This window comes from Heterodontus francisci, chromosome 41, assembly GCF_036365525.1.
Source record: "Heterodontus francisci isolate sHetFra1 chromosome 41, sHetFra1.hap1, whole genome shotgun sequence".
NCBI classification, from domain to species: domain Eukaryota; kingdom Metazoa; phylum Chordata; class Chondrichthyes; order Heterodontiformes; family Heterodontidae; genus Heterodontus; species Heterodontus francisci.
Window position 1 is genome coordinate 11,092,412 of NC_090411.1, and position 24,707 is coordinate 11,117,118.

Genomic DNA, 24,707 nt, shown 5'->3' on the forward strand with positions numbered 1-24,707 from the left:
AAGACGTCCGTCGCTTGAAATCCGCAGCAATCGAAGAGAATTTTCTTGATGAAGAAGGTGCGATCGACCGGTGCATCTCCTTCCTTGTCCTTCACGACCACCCGAACGGTGTTGCGCACTCCCTGGCCCGAAGCTCGAAAATTGGTTATAGCCATTTTACTCAAAGCTTCCCCAGGATCAAAAGGCAATGATCATGGTCTCTTCTCAATCAAATAAGCACTGATAAGAACAGATACTACACTTGATCTTAGCCAAAAGGCCGAGAAGCGATGACCGTAAAACTGCGTTTGCTGCTCGCGTCAGGCCCGGCGTGCGGCCTCTACCTCAAAGTAGCCGCCGGGTGGGCGAGCCTAGGGCGAAAGAGGCGACGGCGGGCGGTCTTTGAGCCAGAGCTCGTTTTGTTGCCGGGCCTTGCAAGCAGAAAGGAAAGCACGCGTGCATGCCACACGCAGCCATTCCTTGCGCTTCTGCGCGAGGCATTGCGCAGGAAAAAAGACACGCGCGCGCTGGGCAGCAAAGGGCGGCCTGCAACTGCGGGGCAATCCAACAGGGGGCAGCGTAGCGCCCACGGAAAACTGCAGCAAAGTCAGCCGAGCAGCAGCGCCGTCACTATTGCGAATTCTATTTTTCAGCAGGGGTCTCGCCCCCATGGAGGGGGGAAGCTGCACCGCTCCTGGAAACACTGCAATACCAGGTGGATGCATGGAGTGGACGGGGCAAGCCCCTGTTCCATCTCCCTGTCCCAAAAATCAATTTAATATTTGGTCCCCAGATAGGGGACGTATCAGATATTAAACTGATAAGAACAGATACTTTTTTTTCCAAAATATACTTTATTCATAAAAATCTGTAAAAATTACATTGCCAAACAGTTTCCAAACAGCACGAAAAAATACAAACATTGCAAAAGAGATCAGTTTCTTTCAATAATGTCATGAGTTTCTTCCCAACCCTTCCGTTTCACAATTGTCATGTCAATTACAGTTTTACATTTACAGCAATTGAGAATATTAACGATACAGTTCGAGGGGCTTCCCATGGTTCCAGCCCCTCAGTCCAGCTTGGTGGGGGAACCTTACACTGTGGTCTTTCCCCATTGAGCCTTTGCTGCGGCTGCCCCAAGCTTTAGTGCGTCCCTCAGCACGTAGTCCTGGACCTTGGAATGTGCCAGTCTGCAACATTCGGTGGTGGACAACTCTTTGCGCTGGAAGACCAGCAAGTTTCGGGCAGACCAAAGGGCGTCTTTCACCGAATTGATAGTCCTCCAGCAGCAGTTGATGTTTGTCTCGGTGTGCGTCCCTGGGAACAGCCCGTAGAGCACAGACTCCTGTGTTACAGAGTTGCTTGGGATGAACCTTGACAAAAACCACTGCATCTCTTTCCACACCTGCTTTGCAAAGGCACATTCCAGGAGGAGGTGGGCGACCGTCTCTTCCCCACCACAGCCAACGCGGGGGCACTGTGCGGAGGGGGCGAGACTTCGGGTGTGCATGAAGGATCTGACGGGGAGGGCCCTTCTCACCACCAGCCAAGCTACGTCTTGGTGCTTGTTTGAAAGTTCTGGTGATGAGGCATTCCGCCAAATGACTTTGACGGTCTGCTCGGGGAACCATCCGACAGGATCCACCGTTTCCTTTTCCCGTCGGGCCTTGAGGACATTCTGTGCAGACCACTGCCTGATGGACCGGTGGTCAAAAGTGTTTTTCCGCAGAAACTGCTCCACGAAGGATAGGTGGTACGGCGCCGCCCAACTGCACGGAGCGTTCCGCGGCAATGTGACCAGGCCCATCCTTCGCAACACCGGGGACAGATAGAACCTCAGCACGTAGTGACACTTGGAGTTTGCGTACTGGGGATCTACACATAGCTTGATGCAGCCGCACACGAAGGTGGTCATCAGGATGAGGGCCACATTGGGTACATTTTTCCCGCCCATGTCCAGAGATTTGAACATCGTGTCCCTCCGGACCCGGTCCATTTTAGATCCCCAGACGAAGCGGAAAATGGCTCGGGTGACTGCCACGGCGCAGGAGTGGGGTATGGGCCAGACCTGCGCCACGTAGAGCAACAACATGAGCGCCTCGCACCTGATGACCAGGTTCTTACCCACAATGGAGAGAGATCGCTGCCCCCACATGCCCAACTTTTGTCGTACCTTGGCTACTCGCTCCTCCCATGTTTTGGTGCACGCCCCGGCCCTTCCGAACCATATCCCCAGCACCTTCAGGTAATCTGACCTGACGGTGAAGGGGACAAAGGATCGGTCAGCCCAGTTGCCAAAGAACATGGCCTCGCTCTTGCCGTGGTTAACTTTGGCTCCCGAGGCCAGTTCGAACTGGTCGCAGATGCTCATCAGTCTGCGCACGGACAGCGGATCCGAGCAGAAGACGGCGACGTCATCCATGTACAGGGAGGTTTTGACCTGAGTGCCTCCGCTGCCTGGGATTGTCACCCCTCTTATGCTCGCATCCTTCCTAATAGACTCAGCAAAGGGTTCAATACAGCAAACAAACAAGACCGGGGACAGAGGACAGCCCTGTCTGACTCCAGATTTGATCGGGAAACTTTCAGATTCCCACCCGTTGATTGACACTGCGCTACTGATGTTTGTGTAGAGCAGTTGGATCCAATTGCAGATTCCCTCCCCAAACCCCATTTTGGAAAGCACGTCCATCATGTAGGTGTGCGATATCCTGTCAAAAGCCTTCTCCTGGTCCAGGCTGATGAGGCAGGTGTCCACCCTCCTGTCCCGTACGTAGGCGATCGTATCCCTGAGTAGCGCGAGACTATCAGAGATCTTCCTGCCAGGTACAGTACAGGTCTGATCGGGGTGAATCACCAACTCCAGAGCAGTCTTGACTCGACTGGCTATGACTTTGGACAGAATCTTGTAATCAACATTAAGCAGTGAGATGGGCCGCCAATTTCTGATTTCTGCCCTCTCCCCCTTCTGCTTGGAAATGAGGGTGATGATGCCTTTTCTCATGGTCTCTGACATGCTGCCGGCCAGGAGCATACTCTCGTATACTTCCAGCAGGTCCGGGCCGACCCAGTCCCACAGGGCCGAGTACAACTCGACCGGTAAGCCGTCGCTCCCGGGGGTTTTACTCGTCTCGAAAGACTCGACGGCCTTTGTCAGCTCGTCCAGAATTAGCGGCTTGTCCAGTCTCTCCCTCCTGCTGTCATCTAGGACCTCTGTGATAGATGACAGGAAGGACTGGGAGGCTCTGCTGTCTGTGGGCTTCGCATCATACAGCCCAGCATAAAAGGATTTGCTGATCCTTAGTATGTCGGACTGCGAAGACGTTACCGAGCCATCTTCTTCCTTCAGGCTGCTGATAACAGAGCTCTCTCTGTGTACCTTTTGGAAGAAGTAACGCGAGCACGTCTCATCCTGCTCGATGGAGCGGACTCTGGACCGGAAGATGATCTTGGAGGCCTCCTTGGCAAAGAGCGAGGCCTGCTGGCTCTTCACCTCTTGGAGGTCCTCCTTAACCTCGACCCCCATTGACTGCAACCGGAGTAGATTTTGCATAATTTTCTGGAGTCGGGACAGTTCCCTCTGTCTCTCTCTCGCCTTCTGAACACCTTTGTGGATGAAGAACCTCTTGATGTTCTCCTTTATTGCTTCCCACCAGTGAACTGGAGACTCAAAGAGGGGTTTCACGGTCCTCCAACCTTTGTAATCCCTTTTGAGTTCCTCAACGTTCTCTGGGGTCAGCAGTGTCGCATTGAGCTTCCACGTCCCTCTGCCAACCCGCTGGTCGTCCTGTAAGTGACAGTCGGCCAGTAAGAGGGAGTGGTCGGAGAAGAACACCGGCTTGACGTCGGTGGATCCGACCGTGACAGCACGGGACACAAACAGGAAGTCAATCCTGGAACGGGCAGACCCGTCCGATCTTGACCATGTGTATCTGCGCTGCGCTCCGTCTGCAGGTTTGCTGAAGACGTCGTGCAGTTTGGCATCCTTAACTGTTTCTACTAGGAATCTGGACGTAGCGTCCAGTTTGCTGTCGTCACTGCCGGATCGTCCAGCCGCATCGATGATGCAGTTGAAGTCACCGCCTAGGATGACCGGCCTGGACGTCGCCAGCAGCAGTGGGAGCTGCTGGAAGACGGTCAGCCGCTCGCTGCGTTGTACCGGGGCGTACACGTTGATCAACCGGAGCGGAGCGTTGTTGTACATCACGTCTGCTACGAGGAGGCGGCCGCCCACCACCTCCTTAACTTCGGAGATGGTGAAGTTACCTCCCCGCAGCAGAATACCCAGGCCGGAGGAACGGCAGTCATTACCCCCCGACCAGATCGATGGCCCGTGGGACCACCATCGCGACCACTGCCTGTAGGTGCTGAGGTGTGGTATTCCACACTCCTGCAGAAACAGTAGGTCAGCTTTGACCTTGGCAAGGTAATCCAAGGTTGAAACACATCGCGTAGTAGATTTAATGCTACGCACATTAATGGAAGCAATTCTTACACCCATTTTTTACTAAAAATTAGTTGTTGCTTCCCATACCATTTGTCCTCGCTAGTCCCAGTCCTTCCCCTTCGGGATGTTCCTGCATACCCATCGTATGCGCAAGCAGTTTCACGTTGGTTGGGCTCAGAAACCCCTCCTGATTTTTCATGCAGGGTTTGTGCCGCTCGGGTGACATCGGGGGGGTCTTGTAGGCAGAGAGGATTGGGTTGTCCTCAGCTGCTTCCATCTGTTCCTCCTCGAAAACATCACAGCTCCCGGTCTCCCGGAGCTCAGGTGCGCCAGACGTGTCTTTGCTCCCGGTGTCGCAGAGCTGAGATGCGTTGGCCACTTCGTTACGTGTGGGGCATTGGGGTTGGGGCACGCTGGGCCCATCACAGCTTCCAGTGCCCGGGGCCTGGGATGCTTTATCATCCATCTCGGAGTTCTGCCGCCTCTTTTGAAGGGGCTGTCGTTCCAGCAGTTCCCCGTCCAGTGAAGAGGAGTTGTTGCAGTCTGATTCAGAAGAGAGCCTCCTCTTGCCACTGGTTTGGGTGGTGGCTTTGGGATGTTTTTTCTTTGTGGTTTTCCTCTGGACCACTTGCCACTGACCTGTTTGTCCATCTGCTGCCTCCTCCTCCATTGATTCTGTCTGTGGAGGAGGGGTATCCGGGCGCTGGGTAGGTGCTGGGTCGTTGGTTTCAGCCGCCTCCCCTTCCTTCTCAGGTTGAAGTTCCTCACTGCGGAGAAGGTTGCTGGTCTCCTTTCGAACAGCGGACGCCTTCGTCGAACCTTCTCCCGGCCTTTCCTTGGACCTTGCCGCCTGAGCATAGCTGAGGCAACGTTTGGGGCAGGTCTTGTAGAGATGGCCTGCCGCACCGCACAAGTTGCAACACTTAGTTTGCTTACAGTCCTTGGTCTGATGGCCTTCCTCCTTGCAGTTCTTGCAAACAACCGTGCTGCAGTTGGCTGCCATGTGACCAGATTTGCCACAGGTGCGGCAAACTCTGGGCTGCCCAGCGTAGACCAAGAAGCCTCGACTTCCCCCGATAGCGAAGCTGGAGGGAGGGTGGATGATGGCTCCACTGGGATCTACCTTCAAGGTCACCTTGACCTGCCGCTTGCTGGTCCAGATCCCAAAGGGGTCCTTGACATCAGTGCTGCTGCCGGCCACCTCGACGTACCTGGCGAGAAAGGTGAGTACATCCACCACCGGAACATGGGGGTTGTAGAGGTGAATCGTCACCACCCGGTCCCGTTGTGACGGAAGCGTGAAGAGCGGCTCCGCTGTGAGGATCGACAGTGGCGCCCGGTCCCCTTTCTCCTTGAACGCCTTCAGGAACTTGATGCATCCCGCCACGTTCCGGAACGTCACGTCGAAGTATCCACTGCTGGGGAAATCCTGCAGGCAGAAGACGTCCGTCGCTTGAAATCCGCAGCAATCGAAGAGAATTTTCTTGATGAAGAAGGTGCGATCGACCGGTGCATCTCCTTCCTTGTCCTTCACGACCACCCGAACGGTGTTGCGCACTCCCTGGCCCGAAGCTCAAAAATTGGTTATAGCCATTTTACTCAAAGCTTCCCCAGGATCAAAAGGCAATGATCATGGTCTCTTCTCAATCAAATAAGCACTGATAAGAACAGATACTACACTTGATCTTAGCCAAAAGGCCGAGAAGCGATGGCCGTAAAATTGCGTTTGCTGCGCGCGTCAGGCCCGGCGTGCGGCCTCTACCTCAAAGTAGCCGCCGGGTGGGCGAGCCTAGGGCGAAAGAGGCGACGGCGGGCGGTCTTTGAGCCAGAGCTCCTTTTGTTGCCGGGCCTTGCAAGCAGAAAAGAAAGCACGCGTGCATGCCACGCGCAGCCACTCCTTGCGCTTCTGCGCGAGGCATTGCGCAGGAAAAAAGACACGCGCGCGCTGGGCAGCAAAGGGCGGCCTGCAACTGCGGGGCAATCCAACAGGGGGCAGCGTAGCGCCCACGGAAAACTGCAGCAAAGTCAGCCGAGCAGCAGCGCCGTCACTATTGCGAATTCTATTTTTCAGCAGGGGTCTCGCCCCCATGGAGGGGGGAAGCTGCACCGCTCCTGGAAACACTGCAATACCAGGTGGATGCATGGAGTGGATGGGGCAAGCCCCTGTTCCATCTCCCTGTCCCAAAAATCAATTTAATATTTGGTCCCCAGATAGGGGACGTATCAGATATTAAACTGATAAGAACAGATTTTTTTTTTTTATTTCCAAAATATACTTTATTCATAAAAATCTGTAAAAATTACATTGCCAAACAGTTTCCAAACAGCACCAAAAAATACAAACATTGCAAGGGAGATCAGTTTCCTTCAATACTGTCATGAGTTTCTTCCCAACCCTTCCGTTTCTCAATTGTCATGTCAATTACAGTTTTACATTTACAGCAATTCAGAATATTAACGATACAGTTCGAGGGGTTTCCCATGGATCCAGCCCCTCAGTCTAGCTTGGTGGGGGAACCTTACACTGTGGTCTTTCCCCATTGAGCCTTTGCTGCGGCTGCCCCAAGCTTTAGTGCGTCCCTCAGCACGTAGTCCTGGACCTTGGAATGTGCCAGTCTGCAACATTCGGTGGTGGACAACTCTTTGCGCTGGAAGACCAGCAAGTTTCGGGCAGACCAAAGGGCGTCTTTCACCGAATTGATAGTCCTCCAGCAGCAGTTGATGTTTGTCTCGGTGTGCGTCCCTGGGAACAGCCCGTAGAGCACAGACTCCTGTGTTACAGAGTTGCTTGGGATGAACCTTGACAAAAACCACTGCATCTCTTTCCACACCTGCTTTGCAAAGGCACATTCCAGGAGGAGGTGGGCGACCGTCTCTTCCCCACCACAGCCAACGCGGGGGCACTGTGCGGAGGGGGCGAGACTTCGGGTGTGCATGAAGGATCTGACGGGGAGGGCCCTTCTCACCACCAGCCAAGCTACGTCTTGGTGCTTGTTTGAAAGTTCTGGTGATGAGGCATTCCGCCAAATGACTTTGACGGTCTGCTCGGGGAACCATCCGACAGGATCCACCGTTTCCTTTTCCCGTCGGGCCTTGAGGACATTCTGTGCAGACCACTGCCTGATGGACCGGTGGTCAAAAGTGTTTTTCCGCAGAAACTGCTCCACGAAGGATAGGTGGTACGGCGCCGCCCAACTGCACGGAGCGTTCCGCGGCAATGTGACCAGGCCCATCCTTCGCAACACCGGGGACAGATAGAACCTCAGCACGTAGTGACACTTGGAGTTTGCGTACTGGGGATCTACACATAGCTTGATGCAGCCGCACACGAAGGTGGTCATCAGGATGAGGGCCACATTGGGTACATTTTTCCCGCCCATGTCCAGAGATTTGAACATCGTGTCCCTCCGGACCCGGTCCATTTTAGATCCCCAGACGAAGCGGAAAATGGCTCGGGTGACTGCCACGGCGCAGGAGTGGGGTATGGGCCAGACCTGCGCCACGTAGAGCAACAACATGAGCGCCTCGCACCTGATGACCAGGTTCTTACCCACAATGGAGAGAGATCGCTGCCCCCACATGCCCAACTTTTGTCGTACCTTGGCTACTCGCTCCTCCCATGTTTTGGTGCACGCCCCGGCCCTTCCGAACCATATCCCCAGCACCTTCAGGTAATCTGACCTGACGGTGAAGGGGACAAAGGATCGGTCAGCCCAGTTGCCAAAGAACATGGCCTCGCTCTTGCCGTGGTTAACTTTGGCTCCCGAGGCCAGTTCGAACTGGTCGCAGATGCTCATCAGTCTGCGCACGGACAGCGGATCCGAGCAGAAGACGGCGACGTCATCCATGTACAGGGAGGTTTTGACCTGAGTGCCTCCGCTGCCTGGGATTGTCACCCCTCTTATGCTCGCATCCTTCCTAATAGACTCAGCAAAGGGTTCAATACAGCAAACAAACAAGACCGGGGACAGAGGACAGCCCTGTCTGACTCCAGATTTGATCGGGAAACTTTCAGATTCCCACCCGTTGATTGACACTGCGCTACTGATGTTTGTGTAGAGCAGTTGGATCCAATTGCAGATTCCCTCCCCAAACCCCATTTTGGAAAGCACGTCCATCATGTAGGTGTGCGATATCCTGTCAAAAGCCTTCTCCTGGTCCAGGCTGATGAGGCAGGTGTCCACCCTCCTGTCCCGTACGTAGGCGATCGTATCCCTGAGTAGCGCGAGACTATCAGAGATCTTCCTGCCAGGTACAGTACAGGTCTGATCGGGGTGAATCACCAACTCCAGAGCAGTCTTGACTCGACTGGCTATGACTTTGGACAGAATCTTGTAATCAACATTAAGCAGTGAGATGGGCCGCCAATTTCTGATTTCTGCCCTCTCCCCCTTCTGCTTGGAAATGAGGGTGATGATGCCTTTTCTCATGGTCTCTGACATGCTGCCGGCCAGGAGCATACTCTCGTATACTTCCAGCAGGTCCGGGCCGACCCAGTCCCACAGGGCCGAGTACAACTCGACCGGTAAGCCGTCGCTCCCGGGGGTTTTACTCGTCTCGAAAGACTCGACGGCCTTTGTCAGCTCGTCCAGAATTAGCGGCTTGTCCAGTCTCTCCCTCCTGCTGTCATCTAGGACCTCTGTGATAGATGACAGGAAGGACTGGGAGGCTCTGCTGTCTGTGGGCTTCGCATCATACAGCCCAGCATAAAAGGATTTGCTGATCCTTAGTATGTCGGACTGCGAAGACGTTACCGAGCCATCTTCTTCCTTCAGGCTGCTGATAACAGAGCTCTCTCTGTGTACCTTTTGGAAGAAGTAACGCGAGCACGTCTCATCCTGCTCGATGGAGCGGACTCTGGACCGGAAGATGATCTTGGAGGCCTCCTTGGCAAAGAGCGAGGCCTGCTGGCTCTTCACCTCTTGGAGGTCCTCCTTAACCTCGACCCCCATTGACTGCAACCGGAGTAGATTTTGCATAATTTTCTGGAGTCGGGACAGTTCCCTCTGTCTCTCTCTCGCCTTCTGAACACCTTTGTGGATGAAGAACCTCTTGATGTTCTCCTTTATTGCTTCCCACCAGTGAACTGGAGACTCAAAGAGGGGTTTCACGGTCCTCCAACCTTTGTAATCCCTTTTGAGTTCCTCAACGTTCTCTGGGGTCAGCAGTGTCGCATTGAGCTTCCACGTCCCTCTGCCAACCCGCTGGTCGTCCTGTAAGTGACAGTCGGCCAGTAAGAGGGAGTGGTCGGAGAAGAACACCGGCTTGACGTCGGTGGATCCGACCGTGACAGCACGGGACACAAACAGGAAGTCAATCCTGGAACGGGCAGACCCGTCCGATCTTGACCATGTGTATCTGCGCTGCGCTCCGTCTGCAGGTTTGCTGAAGACGTCGTGCAGTTTGGCATCCTTAACTGTTTCTACTAGGAATCTGGACGTAGCGTCCAGTTTGCTGTCGTCACTGCCGGATCGTCCAGCCGCATCGATGATGCAGTTGAAGTCACCGCCTAGGATGACCGGCCTGGACGTCGCCAGCAGCAGTGGGAGCTGCTGGAAGACGGTCAGCCGCTCGCTGCGTTGTACCGGGGCGTACACGTTGATCAACCGGAGCGGAGCGTTGTTGTACATCACGTCTGCTACGAGGAGGCGGCCGCCCACCACCTCCTTAACTTCGGAGATGGTGAAGTTACCTCCCCGCAGCAGAATACCCAGGCCGGAGGAACGGCAGTCATTACCCCCCGACCAGATCGATGGCCCGTGGGACCACCATCGCGACCACTGCCTGTAGGTGCTGAGGTGTGGTATTCCACACTCCTGCAGAAACAGTAGGTCAGCTTTGACCTTGGCAAGGTAATCCAAGGTTGAAACACATCGCGTAGTAGATTTAATGCTACGCACATTAATGGAAGCAATTCTTACACCCATTTTTTACTAAAAATTAGTTGTTGCTTCCCATACCATTTGTCCTCGCTAGTCCCAGTCCTTCCCCTTCGGGATGTTCCTGCATACCCATCGTATGCGCAAGCAGTTTCACGTTGGTTGGGCTCAGAAACCCCTCCTGATTTTTCATGCAGGGTTTGTGCCGCTCGGGTGACATCGGGGGGGTCTTGTAGGCAGAGAGGATTGGGTTGTCCTCAGCTGCTTCCATCTGTTCCTCCTCGAAAACATCACAGCTCCCGGTCTCCCGGAGCTCAGGTGCGCCAGACGTGTCTTTGCTCCCGGTGTCGCAGAGCTGAGATGCGTTGGCCACTTCGTTACGTGTGGGGCATTGGGGTTGGGGCACGCTGGGCCCATCACAGCTTCCAGTGCCCGGGGCCTGGGATGCTTTATCATCCATCTCGGAGTTCTGCCGCCTCTTTTGAAGGGGCTGTCGTTCCAGCAGTTCCCCGTCCAGTGAAGAGGAGTTGTTGCAGTCTGATTCAGAAGAGAGCCTCCTCTTGCCACTGGTTTGGGTGGTGGCTTTGGGATGTTTTTTCTTTGTGGTTTTCCTCTGGACCACTTGCCACTGACCTGTTTGTCCATCTGCTGCCTCCTCCTCCATTGATTCTGTCTGTGGAGGAGGGGTATCCGGGCGCTGGGTAGGTGCTGGGTCGTTGGTTTCAGCCGCCTCCCCTTCCTTCTCAGGTTGAAGTTCCTCACTGCGGAGAAGGTTGCTGGTCTCCTTTCGAACAGCGGACGCCTTCGTCGAACCTTCTCCCGGCCTTTCCTTGGACCTTGCCGCCTGAGCATAGCTGAGGCAACGTTTGGGGCAGGTCTTGTAGAGATGGCCTGCCGCACCGCGCAAGTTGCAACACTTAGTTTGCTTACAGTCCTTGGTCTGATGGCCTTCCTCCTTGCAGTTCTTGCAAACAACCGTGCTGCAGTTGGCTGCCATGTGACCAGATTTGCCACAGGTGCGGCAAACTCTGGGCTGCCCAGCGTAGACCAAGAAGCCTCGACTTCCCCCGATAGCGAAGCTGGAGGGAGGGTGGATGATGGCTCCACTGGGATCTACCTTCAAGGTCACCTTGACCTGCCGCTTGCTGGTCCAGATCCCAAAGGGGTCCTTGACATCAGTGCTGCTGCCGGCCACCTCGACGTACCTGGCGAGAAAGGTGAGTACATCCACCACCGGAACATGGGGGTTGTAGAGGTGAATCGTCACCACCCGGTCCCGTTGTGACGGAAGCGTGAAGAGCGGCTCCGCTGTGAGGATCGACAGTGGCGCCCGGTCCCCTTTCTCCTTGAACGCCTTCAGGAACTTGATGCATCCCGCCACGTTCCGGAACGTCACGTCGAAGTATCCACTGCTGGGGAAATCCTGCAGGCAGAAGACGTCCGTCGCTTGAAATCCGCAGCAATCGAAGAGAATTTTCTTGATGAAGAAGGTGCGATCGACCGGTGCATCTCCTTCCTTGTCCTTCACGACCACCCGAACGGTGTTGCGCACTCCCTGGCCCGAAGCTCAAAAATTGGTTATAGCCATTTTACTCAAAGCTTCCCCAGGATCAAAAGGCAATGATCATGGTCTCTTCTCAATCAAATAAGCACTGATAAGAACAGATACTACACTTGATCTTAGCCAAAAGGCCGAGAAGCGATGGCCGTAAAATTGCGTTTGCTGCGCGCGTCAGGCCCGGCGTGCGGCCTCTACCTCAAAGTAGCCGCCGGGTGGGCGAGCCTAGGGCGAAAGAGGCGACGGCGGGCGGTCTTTGAGCCAGAGCTCCTTTTGTTGCCGGGCCTTGCAAGCAGAAAAGAAAGCACGCGTGCATGCCACGCGCAGCCACTCCTTGCGCTTCTGCGCGAGGCATTGCGCAGGAAAAAAGACACGCGCGCGCTGGGCAGCAAAGGGCGGCCTGCAACTGCGGGGCAATCCAACAGGGGGCAGCGTAGCGCCCACGGAAAACTGCAGCAAAGTCAGCCGAGCAGCAGCGCCGTCACTATTGCGAATTCTATTTTTCAGCAGGGGTCTCGCCCCCATGGAGGGGGGAAGCTGCACCGCTCCTGGAAACACTGCAATACCAGGTGGATGCATGGAGTGGATGGGGCAAGCCCCTGTTCCATCTCCCTGTCCCAAAAATCAATTTAATATTTGGTCCCCAGATAGGGGACGTATCAGATATTAAACTGATAAGAACAGATTTTTTTTTTTTATTTCCAAAATATACTTTATTCATAAAAATCTGTAAAAATTACATTGCCAAACAGTTTCCAAACAGCACCAAAAAATACAAACATTGCAAGGGAGATCAGTTTCCTTCAATACTGTCATGAGTTTCTTCCCAACCCTTCCGTTTCTCAATTGTCATGTCAATTACAGTTTTACATTTACAGCAATTCAGAATATTAACGATACAGTTCGAGGGGTTTCCCATGGATCCAGCCCCTCAGTCTAGCTTGGTGGGGGAACCTTACACTGTGGTCTTTCCCCATTGAGCCTTTGCTGCGGCTGCCCCAAGCTTTAGTGCGTCCCTCAGCACGTAGTCCTGGACCTTGGAATGTGCCAGTCTGCAACATTCGGTGGTGGACAACTCTTTGCGCTGGAAGACCAGCAAGTTTCGGGCAGACCAAAGGGCGTCTTTCACCGAATTGATAGTCCTCCAGCAGCAGTTGATGTTTGTCTCGGTGTGCGTCCCTGGGAACAGCCCGTAGAGCACAGACTCCTGTGTTACAGAGTTGCTTGGGATGAACCTTGACAAAAACCACTGCATCTCTTTCCACACCTGCTTTGCAAAGGCACATTCCAGGAGGAGGTGGGCGACCGTCTCTTCCCCACCACAGCCAACGCGGGGGCACTGTGCGGAGGGGGCGAGACTTCGGGTGTGCATGAAGGATCTGACGGGGAGGGCCCTTCTCACCACCAGCCAAGCTACGTCTTGGTGCTTGTTTGAAAGTTCTGGTGATGAGGCATTCCGCCAAATGACTTTGACGGTCTGCTCGGGGAACCATCCGACAGGATCCACCGTTTCCTTTTCCCGTCGGGCCTTGAGGACATTCTGTGCAGACCACTGCCTGATGGACCGGTGGTCAAAAGTGTTTTTCCGCAGAAACTGCTCCACGAAGGATAGGTGGTACGGCGCCGCCCAACTGCACGGAGCGTTCCGCGGCAATGTGACCAGGCCCATCCTTCGCAACACCGGGGACAGATAGAACCTCAGCACGTAGTGACACTTGGAGTTTGCGTACTGGGGATCTACACATAGCTTGATGCAGCCGCACACGAAGGTGGTCATCAGGATGAGGGCCACATTGGGTACATTTTTCCCGCCCATGTCCAGAGATTTGAACATCGTGTCCCTCCGGACCCGGTCCATTTTAGATCCCCAGACGAAGCGGAAAATGGCTCGGGTGACTGCCACGGCGCAGGAGTGGGGTATGGGCCAGACCTGCGCCACGTAGAGCAACAACATGAGCGCCTCGCACCTGATGACCAGGTTCTTACCCACAATGGAGAGAGATCGCTGCCCCCACATGCCCAACTTTTGTCGTACCTTGGCTACTCGCTCCTCCCATGTTTTGGTGCACGCCCCGGCCCTTCCGAACCATATCCCCAGCACCTTCAGGTAATCTGACCTGACGGTGAAGGGGACAAAGGATCGGTCAGCCCAGTTGCCAAAGAACATGGCCTCGCTCTTGCCGTGGTTAACTTTGGCTCCCGAGGCCAGTTCGAACTGGTCGCAGATGCTCATCAGTCTGCGCACGGACAGCGGATCCGAGCAGAAGACGGCGACGTCATCCATGTACAGGGAGGTTTTGACCTGAGTGCCTCCGCTGCCTGGGATTGTCACCCCTCTTATGCTCGCATCCTTCCTAATAGACTCAGCAAAGGGTTCAATACAGCAAACAAACAAGACCGGGGACAGAGGACAGCCCTGTCTGACTCCAGATTTGATCGGGAAACTTTCAGATTCCCACCCGTTGATTGACACTGCGCTACTGATGTTTGTGTAGAGCAGTTGGATCCAATTGCAGATTCCCTCCCCAAACCCCATTTTGGAAAGCACGTCCATCATGTAGGTGTGCGATATCCTGTCAAAAGCCTTCTCCTGGTCCAGGCTGATGAGGCAGGTGTCCACCCTCCTGTCCCGTACGTAGGCGATCGTATCCCTGAGTAGCGCGAGACTATCAGAGATCTTCCTGCCAGGTACAGTACAGGTCTGATCGGGGTGAATCACCAACTCCAGAGCAGTCTTGACTCGACTGGCTATGACTTTGGACAGAATCTTGTAATCAACATTAAGCAGTGAGATGGGCCGCCAATTTCTGATTTCTGCCCTCTCCCCCTTCTGCTTGGAAATGAGGGTGATGATGCCTTTTCTCATGGTCTCTGACATGCTGCCGGCCAGGAGCATACTCTCGTATACTTCCAGCAGGTCCGGGCCGACCCAGTCCCACAGGGCCGAGTACAACTCGACCGGTAAGCCGTCGCTCCCGGGGGTTTTACTCGTCTCGAAAGACTCGACGGCCTTTGTCAGCTCGTCCAGAATTAGCGGCTTGTCCAGTCTCTCCCTCCTGCTGTCATCTAGGACCTCTGTGATAGATGACAGGAAGGACTGGGAGGCTCTGCTGTCTGTGGGCTTCGCATCATACAGCCCAGCATAAAAGGATTTGCTGATCCTTAGTATGTCGGACTGCGAAGACGTTACCGAGCCATCTTCTTCCTTCAGGCTGCTGATAACAGAGCTCTCTCTGTGTACCTTTTGGAAGAAGTAACGCGAGCACGTCTCATCCTGCTCGATGGAGCGGACTCTGGACCGGAAGATGATCTTGGAGGCCTCCTTGGCAAAGAGCGAGGCCTGCTGGCTCTTCACCTCTTGGAGGTCCTCCTTAACCTCGACCCCCATTGACTGCAACCGGAGTAGATTTTGCATAATTTTCTGGAGTCGGGACAGTTCCCTCTGTCTCTCTCTCGCCTTCTGAACACCTTTGTGGATGAAGAACCTCTTGATGTTCTCCTTTATTGCTTCCCACCAGTGAACTGGAGACTCAAAGAGGGGTTTCACGGTCCTCCAACCTTTGTAATCCCTTTTGAGTTCCTCAACGTTCTCTGGGGTCAGCAGTGTCGCATTGAGCTTCCACGTCCCTCTGCCAACCCGCTGGTCGTCCTGTAAGTGACAGTCGGCCAGTAAGAGGGAGTGGTCGGAGAAGAACACCGGCTTGACGTCGGTGGATCCGACCGTGACAGCACGGGACACAAACAGGAAGTCAATCCTGGAACGGGCAGACCCGTCCGATCTTGACCATGTGTATCTGCGCTGCGCTCCGTCTGCAGGTTTGCTGAAGACGTCGTGCAGTTTGGCATCCTTAACTGTTTCTACTAGGAATCTGGACGTAGCGTCCAGTTTGCTGTCGTCACTGCCGGATCGTCCAGCCGCATCGATGATGCAGTTGAAGTCACCGCCTAGGATGACCGGCCTGGACGTCGCCAGCAGCAGTGGGAGCTGCTGGAAGACGGTCAGCCGCTCGCTGCGTTGTACCGGGGCGTACACGTTGATCAACCGGAGCGGAGCGTTGTTGTACATCACGTCTGCTACGAGGAGGCGGCCGCCCACCACCTCCTTAACTTCGGAGATGGTGAAGTTACCTCCCCGCAGCAGAATACCCAGGCCGGAGGAACGGCAGTCATTACCCCCCGACCAGATCGATGGCCCGTGGGACCACCATCGCGACCACTGCCTGTAGGTGCTGAGGTGTGGTATTCCACACTCCTGCAGAAACAGTAGGTCAGCTTTGACCTTGGCAAGGTAATCCAAGGTTGAAACACATCGCGTAGTAGATTTAATGCTACGCACATTAATGGAAGCAATTCTTACACCCATTTTTTACTAAAAATTAGTTGTTGCTTCCCATACCATTTGTCCTCGCTAGTCCCAGTCCTTCCCCTTCGGGATGTTCCTGCATACCCATCGTATGCGCAAGCAGTTTCACGTTGGTTGGGCTCAGAAACCCCTCCTGATTTTTCATGCAGGGTTTGTGCCGCTCGGGTGACATCGGGGGGGTCTTGTAGGCAGAGAGGATTGGGTTGTCCTCAGCTGCTTCCATCTGTTCCTCCTCGAAAACATCACAGCTCCCGGTCTCCCGGAGCTCAGGTGCGCCAGACGTGTCTTTGCTCCCGGTGTCGCAGAGCTGAGATGCGTTGGCCACTTCGTTACGTGTGGGGCATTGGGGTTGGGGCACGCTGGGCCCATCACAGCTTCCAGTGCCCGGGGCCTGGGATGCTTTATCATCCATCTCGGAGTTCTGCCGCCTCTTTTGAAGGGGCTGTCGTTCCAGCAGTTCCCCGTCCAGTGAAGAGGAGTTGTTGCAGTCTGATTCAGAAGAGAGCCTCCTCTTGCCACTGGTTTGGGTGGTGGCTTTGGGATGTTTTTTCTTTGTGGTTTTCCTCTGGACCACTTGCCACTGACCTGTTTGTCCATCTGCTGCCTCCTCCTCCATTGATTCTGTCTGTGGAGGAGGGGTATCCGGGCGCTGGGTAGGTGCTGGGTCGTTGGTTTCAGCCGCCTCCCCTTCCTTCTCAGGTTGAAGTTCCTCACTGCGGAGAAGGTTGCTGGTCTCCTTTCGAACAGCGGACGCCTTCGTCGAACCTTCTCCCGGCCTTTCCTTGGACCTTGCCGCCTGAGCATAGCTGAGGCAACGTTTGGGGCAGGTCTTGTAGAGATGGCCTGCCGCACCGCACAAGTTGCAACACTTAGTTTGCTTACAGTCCTTGGTCTGATGGCCTTCCTCCTTGCAGTTCTTGCAAACAACCGTGCTGCAGTTGGCTGCCATGTGACCAGATTTGCCACAGGTGCGGCAAACTCTGGGCTGCCCAGCGTAGACCAAGAAGCCTCGACTTCCCCCGATAGCGAAGCTGGAGGGAGGGTGGATGATGGCTCCACTGGGATCTACCTTCAAGGTCACCTTGACCTGCCGCTTGCTGGTCCAGATCCCAAAGGGGTCCTTGACATCAGTGCTGCTGCCGGCCACCTCGACGTACCTGGCGAGAAAGGTGAGTACATCCACCACCGGAACATGGGGGTTGTAGAGGTGAATCGTCACCACCCGGTCCCGTTGTGACGGAAGCGTGAAGAGCGGCTCCGCTGTGAGGATCGACAGTGGCGCCCGGTCCCCTTTCTCCTTGAACGCCTTCAGGAACTTGATGCATCCCGCCACGTTCCGGAACGTCACGTCGAAGTATCCACTGCTGGGGAAATCCTGCAGGCAGAAGACGTCCGTCGCTTGAAATCCGCAGCAATCGAAGAGAATTTTCTTGATGAAGAAGGTGCGATCGACCGGTGCATCTCCTTCCTTGTCCTTCACGACCACCCGAACGGTGTTGCGCACTCCCTGGCCCGAAGCTCAAAAATTGGTTATAGCCATTTTACTCAAAGCTTCCCCAGGATCAAAAGGCAATGATCATGGTCTCTTCTCAATCAAATAAGCACTGATAAGAACAGATACTACACTTGATCTTAGCCAAAAGGCCGAGAAGCGATGGCCGTAAAATTGCGTTTGCTGCGCGCGTCAGGCCCGGCGTGCGGCCTCTACCTCAAAGTAGCCGCCGGGTGGGCGAGCCTAGGGCGAAAGAGGCGACGGCGGGCGGTCTTTGAGCCAGAGCTCCTTTTGTTGCCGGGCCTTGCAAGCAGAAAAGAAAGCACGCGTGCATGCCACGCGCAGCCACTCCTTGCGCTTCTGCGCGAGGCATTGCGCAGGAAAAAAGACACGCGCGCGCTGGGCAGCAAAGGGCGGCCTGCAACTGCGGGGCAATCCAACAGGGGGCAGCGTAGCGCCCACGGAAAACTGCAGCAAAGTCAGCCGAGCAGCAGCGCCGTCACTATTGCGAATTCTATTTTTCAGCAGGGGTCTCGCCCCCATGGAGGGGGGAAGCTGCACCGCTCCTGGAAACACTGCAATACCAGGTGGATGCATGGAGTGGATGGGGCAAGCCCCTGTTCCATCTCCCTGTCCCAAAAATCAATTTAATATTTGGTCCCCAGATAGGGGACGTATCAGATATTAAACTGATAAGAACAGATTTTTTTTTTTTATTTCCAAAATATACTTTATTCATAAAAATCTGTAAAAATTACATTGCCAAACAGTTTCCAAACAGCACCAAAAAATACAAACATTGCAAGGGAGATCAGTTTCCTTCAATACTGTCATGAGTTTCTTCCCAACCCTTCCGTTTCTCAATTGTCATGTCAATTACAGTTTTACATTTACAGCAATTCAGAATATTAACGATACAGTTCGAGGGGTTTCCCATGGATCCAGCCCCTCAGTCTAGCTTGGTGGGGGAACCTTACACTGTGGTCTTTCCCCATTGAGCCTTTGCTGCGGCTGCCCCAAGCTTTAGTGCGTCCCTCAGCACGTAGTCCTGGACCTTGGAATGTGCCAGTCTGCAACATTCGGTGGTGGACAACTCTTTGCGCTGGAAGACCAGCAAGTTTCGGGCAGACCAAAGGGCGTCTTTCACCGAATTGATAGTCCTCCAGCAGCAGTTGATGTTTGTCTCGGTGTGCGTCCCTGGGAACAGCCCGTAGAGCACAGACTCCTGTGTTACAGAGCTGCTTGGGATGAACCTTGACAAAAACCACTGCATCTCTTTCCACACCTGCTTTGCAAAGGCACATTCCAGGAGGAGGTGGGCGACCGTCTCTTCCCCACCACAGCCAACGCGGGGGCACTGTGCGGAGGGGGCGAGACTTCGGGTGTGCATGAAGGATCTGACGGGGAGGGCCCTTCTCACCACCAGCCAAGCTACGTCTTGGTGCTTGTTTGAAAGTTCTGGTGATGAGGCATTCCGCCAAATGACTTTGACGGTCTGCTCGGGGAACCATCCGACAGGATCCACCGTTTCCTTTTCCCGTAGGGCCTTGAGGACATTCCGTGCAGACCACTGCCTGATGGACCGGTGGTCAAAGGTGTTTTTCCGCAGAAACTGCTCCACGAAGGATAGGTGGTACGGCACGTCCCAACTGCACGGAGCGTTCCGCGGCAATGTGACCAGGCCCATCCTTCGCAACACCGGGGACAGATAGAACCTCAGCACGTAGTGACACTTGGAGTTTGCGTACTGGGGATCGACACATAGCTTGATGCAGCCGCACACGAAGGTGGTCATCAGGATGAGGGCCACGTTGGGTACATTTTTCCCGCCCATGTCCAGATATTTGAACATCGTGTCCCTCCGGACCCGGTCCATTTTAGATCCCCAGACGAAGCGGAAAATGGCTCGGGTGACTGCCACGGCGCAGGAGTGGGGTATGGGCCAGACCTGCGCCACGTAGAGCAACAACGTGAGCGCCTCGCACCTGATGACCAGGTTCTTACCCACAATGGAGAGAGATCGCTGCCCCCACATGCCCAACTTTTGTCGTACCTTGGCTACTCGCTCCTCCCATGTTTTGGTGCACGCCCCGGCCCTTCCGAACCATATCCCCAGCACCTTCAGGTAATCTGACCTGACGGTGAAGGGGACAAAGGATCGGTCAGCCCAGATCCCAAAGAACATGGCCTCGCTCTTGCCGTGGTTAACTTTGGCTCCCGAGGCCAGTTCGAACTGGTCGCAGATGCTCATCAGTCTGCGCACGGACAGCGGATCCGAGCAGAAGACGGCGACGTCATCCATGTACAGGGAGGTTTTGACCTGAGTGCCTCCGCTGCCTGGGATTGTCACCCCTCTTATGCTCGCATCCTTCCTAATAGACTCAGCAAAGGGTTCAATACAGCAAACAAACAAGACCGGGGAAAGAGGACAGCCCTGTCTGACTCCAGATTTGATCGGGAAACTTTCAGATTCCCACCCGTTGATTGAGACTGCGCTACTGATGTTTGTGTAGAGCAGTTGGATCCAATTGCAGATTCCCTCCCCAAACTCCATTTTGAAAAGCACGTCCATCATGTAGGTGTGCGATATCCTGTCAAAAGCCTTCTCCTGGTCCAGGCTGATGAGGCAGGTGTCCACCCTCCTGTCCCGTACGTAGGCGATCGTATCCCTGAGTAGCGCGAGGCTATCAGAGATCTTCCTGCCGGGTACAGTACAGGTCTGATCGGGGTGAATCACCAGCTCCAGAGCAGACTTGACTCGACTGGCTATGACTTTGGACAGAATCCTGTAATCAACATTAAGCAGTGAGATGGGCCGCCAATTTCTGATTTCTACCCTCTCCCCCTTCTGCTTGTAAATGAGGGTGATGATGCCTTTTCTCATGGATTCTGACATGCTACCGGCCAGGAGCATACTCTCGTATACTTCCAGCAGGTCCGGGCCGACCCAGTCCCACAGGGCCGAGTACAACTCGACCGGTAAGCCGTCGCTCCCGGGAGTTTTACTCGCCTCGAAAGACTCGACGGCCTTTGTCAGCTCGTCCAGAGTTAGCGGCTTGTCCAGTCCCTCCCTCCTGCTGTCATCTAAGACCTCTGTGATAGATGACAGGAAGGACTGGGAGGCTCTGCTGTCTGTGGGCTTCGCGTCATACAGCCCAGCATAAAAGGATTTTCTGATCCTTAGTATGTCGGACTGCGAAGACGTTACCGAGCCATCTTCTTCCTTCAGGCTGCTGATAACAGAGCTCTCTCTGTGTACCTTTTGGAAGAAGTAACGCGAGCACGTCTCATCCTGCTCGATGTAGCGGACTCTGGACCGGAAGATGATCTTGGAGGCCTCCTTGGCAAAGAGCGAGGCCTGCTGGCTCTTCACCTCTTGGAGGTCCTCCTTGACCTCGACCCCCATTGACTGCAACCGGAGTAGATTTTGCATAATTTTCTGGAGTCGGGACAGTTCCCTCTGTCTCTCTCTCGCCTTCTGAACACCTTTGTGGATGAAGAACCTCTTGATGTTCTCCTTAATCGCTTCCCACCAGTGAACTGGAGACTCAAAGAGGGGTTTCACGGTCCTCCAACCTTTGTAATCCCTTTTGAGTTCCTCAACGTTCTCTGGGGTCAGCAGTGTCGCATTGAGCTTCCACGTCCCTCTGCCAACCCGCTGGTCGTCCTGTAAGTGACAGTCGGCCAGTAAGAGGCAGTGGTCGGAGAAGAACACCGGCTTGACGTCGGTGGATCCGACCGTGACAGCACGGGACACAAACAGGAAGTCAATCCTGGAACGGGCAGACCCGTCCGATCTTGACCATGTGTATCTGCGCTGCGCTCCGTCTGCAGGTTTGCTGAAGACGTCGTGCAGTTTGGCATCCTTAACTGTTTCTACTAGGAATCTGGACGTAGCGTCCAGTTTGCTGTCGTCACTGCCGGATCGTCCAGCCGCATCGATGATGCAGTTGAAGTCACCGCCTAGGATGACCGGCCTGGACGTCGCCAGCAGCAGTGGGAGCTGCTGGAAGACGGTCAGCCGCTCGCTGCGTTGTACCGGGGCGTACACGTTGATCAACCGGAGCGGAGCGTTGTTGTACATCACGTCTGCTACGAGGAGGCGGCCGCCCACCACCTCCTTAACTTCAGAGATGGTGAAGTTACCTCCCCGCAGCAGAATACCCAGGCCGGAGGAACGGCAGTCATTACCCCCCGACCAGATCGATGGCCCGTGGGACCACCATCGCGACCACTGCCTGTAGGTGCTGAGGTGTGGTATTCCACACTCCTGCAGAAACAGTAGGTCAGCTTTGACCTTGGCAAGGTAATCCAAGGTTGAAACACATCGCGTAGTCGATTTAATGCTACGCACATTAATGGAAGCAATTCTTATACCCATTTTTTACTAAAAATTAGTTGTTGCTTCCCATACCATTTGTCCTCGCTAGTCCCAGTCCTTCCCCTTCGGGATGTTCCTGCATACCCATCGTATGCGCAAGCAGTTTCACGTTGGTTGGGCTCAGAAACCCCTCCTGATTTTTCATGCAGGGTTTGTGCCGCTCGGGTGACATCGGGGGGGTCTTGTAGGCAGAGAGCATTGGGTTGTCCTCAGCTGCTTCCATCTGTTCCTCCACGAAAACATCACAGCTCCCGGTCTCCCGGAGCTCAGGTGCGCCAGACGTGTCTTTGCTCCCGGTGTCCCGGAGCTGAGATGCGTTGGCCACGTCGTTACGTGTGGGGAATTGGGGTTGGGGCACGCCGGGCCCATCACAGCTTCCAGTGCCCGGGGGCTGGGATGCTTTATCATCCATCTCGGAGTTCTGCCGCCTCTTTTGAAGGGGCTGTCGTTCCAGCACTTCCCCATCCAGTGAAGAGGAGTTGTTGCAGTCTGATTCAGAAGAGAGCCTCCTCTTGCCACTGGTTTGGGTGGTGGCTTTGGGATGTTTTTTCTTTGTGGTTTTCCTCTGGACCACTTGCCACTGACCTGTTTGTCCATCTGCTGCCTCCTCCTCCATTGATTCTGTCTGCGGAGGAGGCGTTTCCGGGCACTGGGTAGGTGCTGGGTCGTTGGTTTCAGCCGCCTCCCCTTCCTTCTCAGGTTGAAGTTCCTCACTGCGGAGAAGGTTGCTGGTCTGCTTTCGAACAGCGGACGCCTTCGTCGAACTTTCGCCCGGCCATTCCTTGGACCTTGCCGCCTGAGCATAGCTGAGACAATGTTTGGGGCAGGTCTTGTAGAGATTGCCTGCCGCACCGCACAAGTTGCAACACTTAGTCTGCTTACAGTCCTTGGTCTGATGGCCTTCCTCCTTGCAGTTCTTGCCACCGTGCTGCAGTTGGCTGCCATGTGACCAGATTTGCCACAGGTGCGGCAAACTCTGGACTGCCCAGCATAGAGCAAGAAGCCTCGACTTCCCTCGATAGCGAAGCTGGAGGGAGGGTGGATGATGGCTCCACTGGGATCTACCTTCAAGGTCACCTTGACCTGCCGCTTGCTGGTCCAGATCCCAAAGGGGTCCTTGACATCAGTGCTGCTGCCCGCCACCTCGACGTACCTGGCGAGAAAGGTGAGTACATCCACCACCGGAACATGGGGGTTGTAGAGGTGAATCGTCACCACCCGGTCCCGTTGTGACGGAAGCGTGAAGAGCGGCTCCGCTGTGAGGATCGACAGTGGCGCGCAGTCCCCTTTCTCCTTGAACGCCTTCAGGAACTTGATGCATCCCGCCACGTTCCGGAACGTCACGTCGAAGTATCCACTGCTGGGGAAATCCTGCAGGCAGAAGACGTCCGTGGCTTGAAATCCGCAGCAATCGAAGAGAATTTTCTTGATGAAGAAGGTGCGATCGACCGGTGCATCTCCTTCCTTGTCCTTCACGACCACCCGAACGGTGTTGCGCACTCCCTGGCCCGAAGCTCGAAAATTGGTTATAGCCATTTTACTCAAAGCTTCCCCAGGATCAAAAGGCAATGATCATGGTCTCTTCTCAATCAAATAAGCACTGATAAGAACAGATACTACACTTGATCTTAGCCAAAAGGCCGAGAAGCGATGACCGTAAAACTGCGTTTGCTGCTCGCGTCAGGCCCGGCGTGCGGCCTCTACCTCAAAGTAGCCGCCGGGTGGGCGAGCCTAGGGCGAAAGAGGCGACGGCGGGCGGTCTTTGAGCCAGAGCTCCTTTTGTTGCCGGGCCTTGCAAGCAGAAAGGAAAGCACGCGTGCATGCCACGCGCAGCCATTCCTCGCGCTTCTGCGCGAGGCATTGCGCAGGAAAAAAGACACGCGCGCGCTGGGCAGCAAAGGGCGGCCTGCAACTGCGGGGCAATCCAACAGGGGGCAGCGTAGCGCCCAGGGAAAACTGCAGCAAAGTCAGCCGAGCAGCAGCGCCGTCACGATTGCGAATTCTATTTTTCAGCAGGGGTCTCGCCCCCATGGAGGGGGGAAGCTGCACCGCTCCTGGAAACACTGCAATACCAGGTGGATGCATGGAGTGGACGGGGCAAGCCCCTGATCCATCTCCCTGTCCCAAAAATCAATTTAATATTTGGTCCCCAGATAGGGGACGTATCAGATATTAAACTGATAAGAATAGATACTACACTTGATCTTAGCCAAAAGGCCGAGAAGCGATGGCCCTAAAACTGCGTTTGCTGCGCGCGTCAGGCCCGGCGTGCGGCCTCTACCTCAAAGTAGCCGCCGGGTGGGCGAGCCTAGGGCGAAAGAGGCGACGGCGGGCGGTCTTTGAGCCAGAGCTCCTTTTGTTGCCGGGCCTTGCAAGCAGAAAGGAAAGCACGCGTGCATGCCACGCGCAGCCATTCCTTGCGCTTCTGCGCGAGGCATTGCGCAGGAAAAAAGACACGCGCGCGCTGGGCAGCAAAGGGCGGCCTGCAACTGCGGGGCAATCCAACAGGGGGCAGCGTAGCGCCCACGGAAAACTGCAGCAAAGTCAGCCGAGCAGCAGCGCCATCACTATTGCGAATTCTATTTTTCAGCAGGGGTCTCGCCCC

General features: G+C 54.8%; 1 non-coding gene and 9 pseudogenes across 1 annotated transcript; all 10 read right to left on the reverse strand.

Moving 5' to 3' along the window:
* Positions 1 to 162: 162 nt before the first annotated feature.
* Positions 163 to 271, reverse strand: LOC137354657 (U2 spliceosomal RNA; annotated as a pseudogene).
* A 386-nt stretch (positions 272 to 657) lies between these two features.
* Positions 658 to 830, reverse strand: LOC137354201 (U2 spliceosomal RNA; annotated as a pseudogene).
* A 5,200-nt stretch (positions 831 to 6,030) lies between these two features.
* LOC137354694 (U2 spliceosomal RNA) lies at positions 6,031 to 6,139 on the reverse strand (annotated as a pseudogene).
* Positions 6,140 to 6,525: 386 nt separating this feature from the next.
* Positions 6,526 to 6,703, reverse strand: LOC137354262 (U2 spliceosomal RNA; annotated as a pseudogene).
* Positions 6,704 to 11,903: 5,200 nt separating this feature from the next.
* LOC137354695 (U2 spliceosomal RNA) lies at positions 11,904 to 12,012 on the reverse strand (annotated as a pseudogene).
* A 386-nt stretch (positions 12,013 to 12,398) lies between these two features.
* On the reverse strand, positions 12,399 to 12,576 carry LOC137354263 (U2 spliceosomal RNA; annotated as a pseudogene).
* A 5,200-nt stretch (positions 12,577 to 17,776) lies between these two features.
* LOC137354696 (U2 spliceosomal RNA) lies at positions 17,777 to 17,885 on the reverse strand (annotated as a pseudogene).
* Positions 17,886 to 18,271: 386 nt separating this feature from the next.
* Positions 18,272 to 18,449, reverse strand: LOC137354265 (U2 spliceosomal RNA; annotated as a pseudogene).
* A 5,196-nt stretch (positions 18,450 to 23,645) lies between these two features.
* On the reverse strand, positions 23,646 to 23,754 carry LOC137354658 (U2 spliceosomal RNA; annotated as a pseudogene).
* Positions 23,755 to 24,140: 386 nt separating this feature from the next.
* Positions 24,141 to 24,331, reverse strand: LOC137353874 (U2 spliceosomal RNA). Its single transcript, XR_010970026.1, has one exon. It is a non-coding gene; the product is annotated as a U2 spliceosomal RNA (small nuclear RNA).
* Between the last annotated feature and the right edge of the window lie 376 nt (positions 24,332 to 24,707).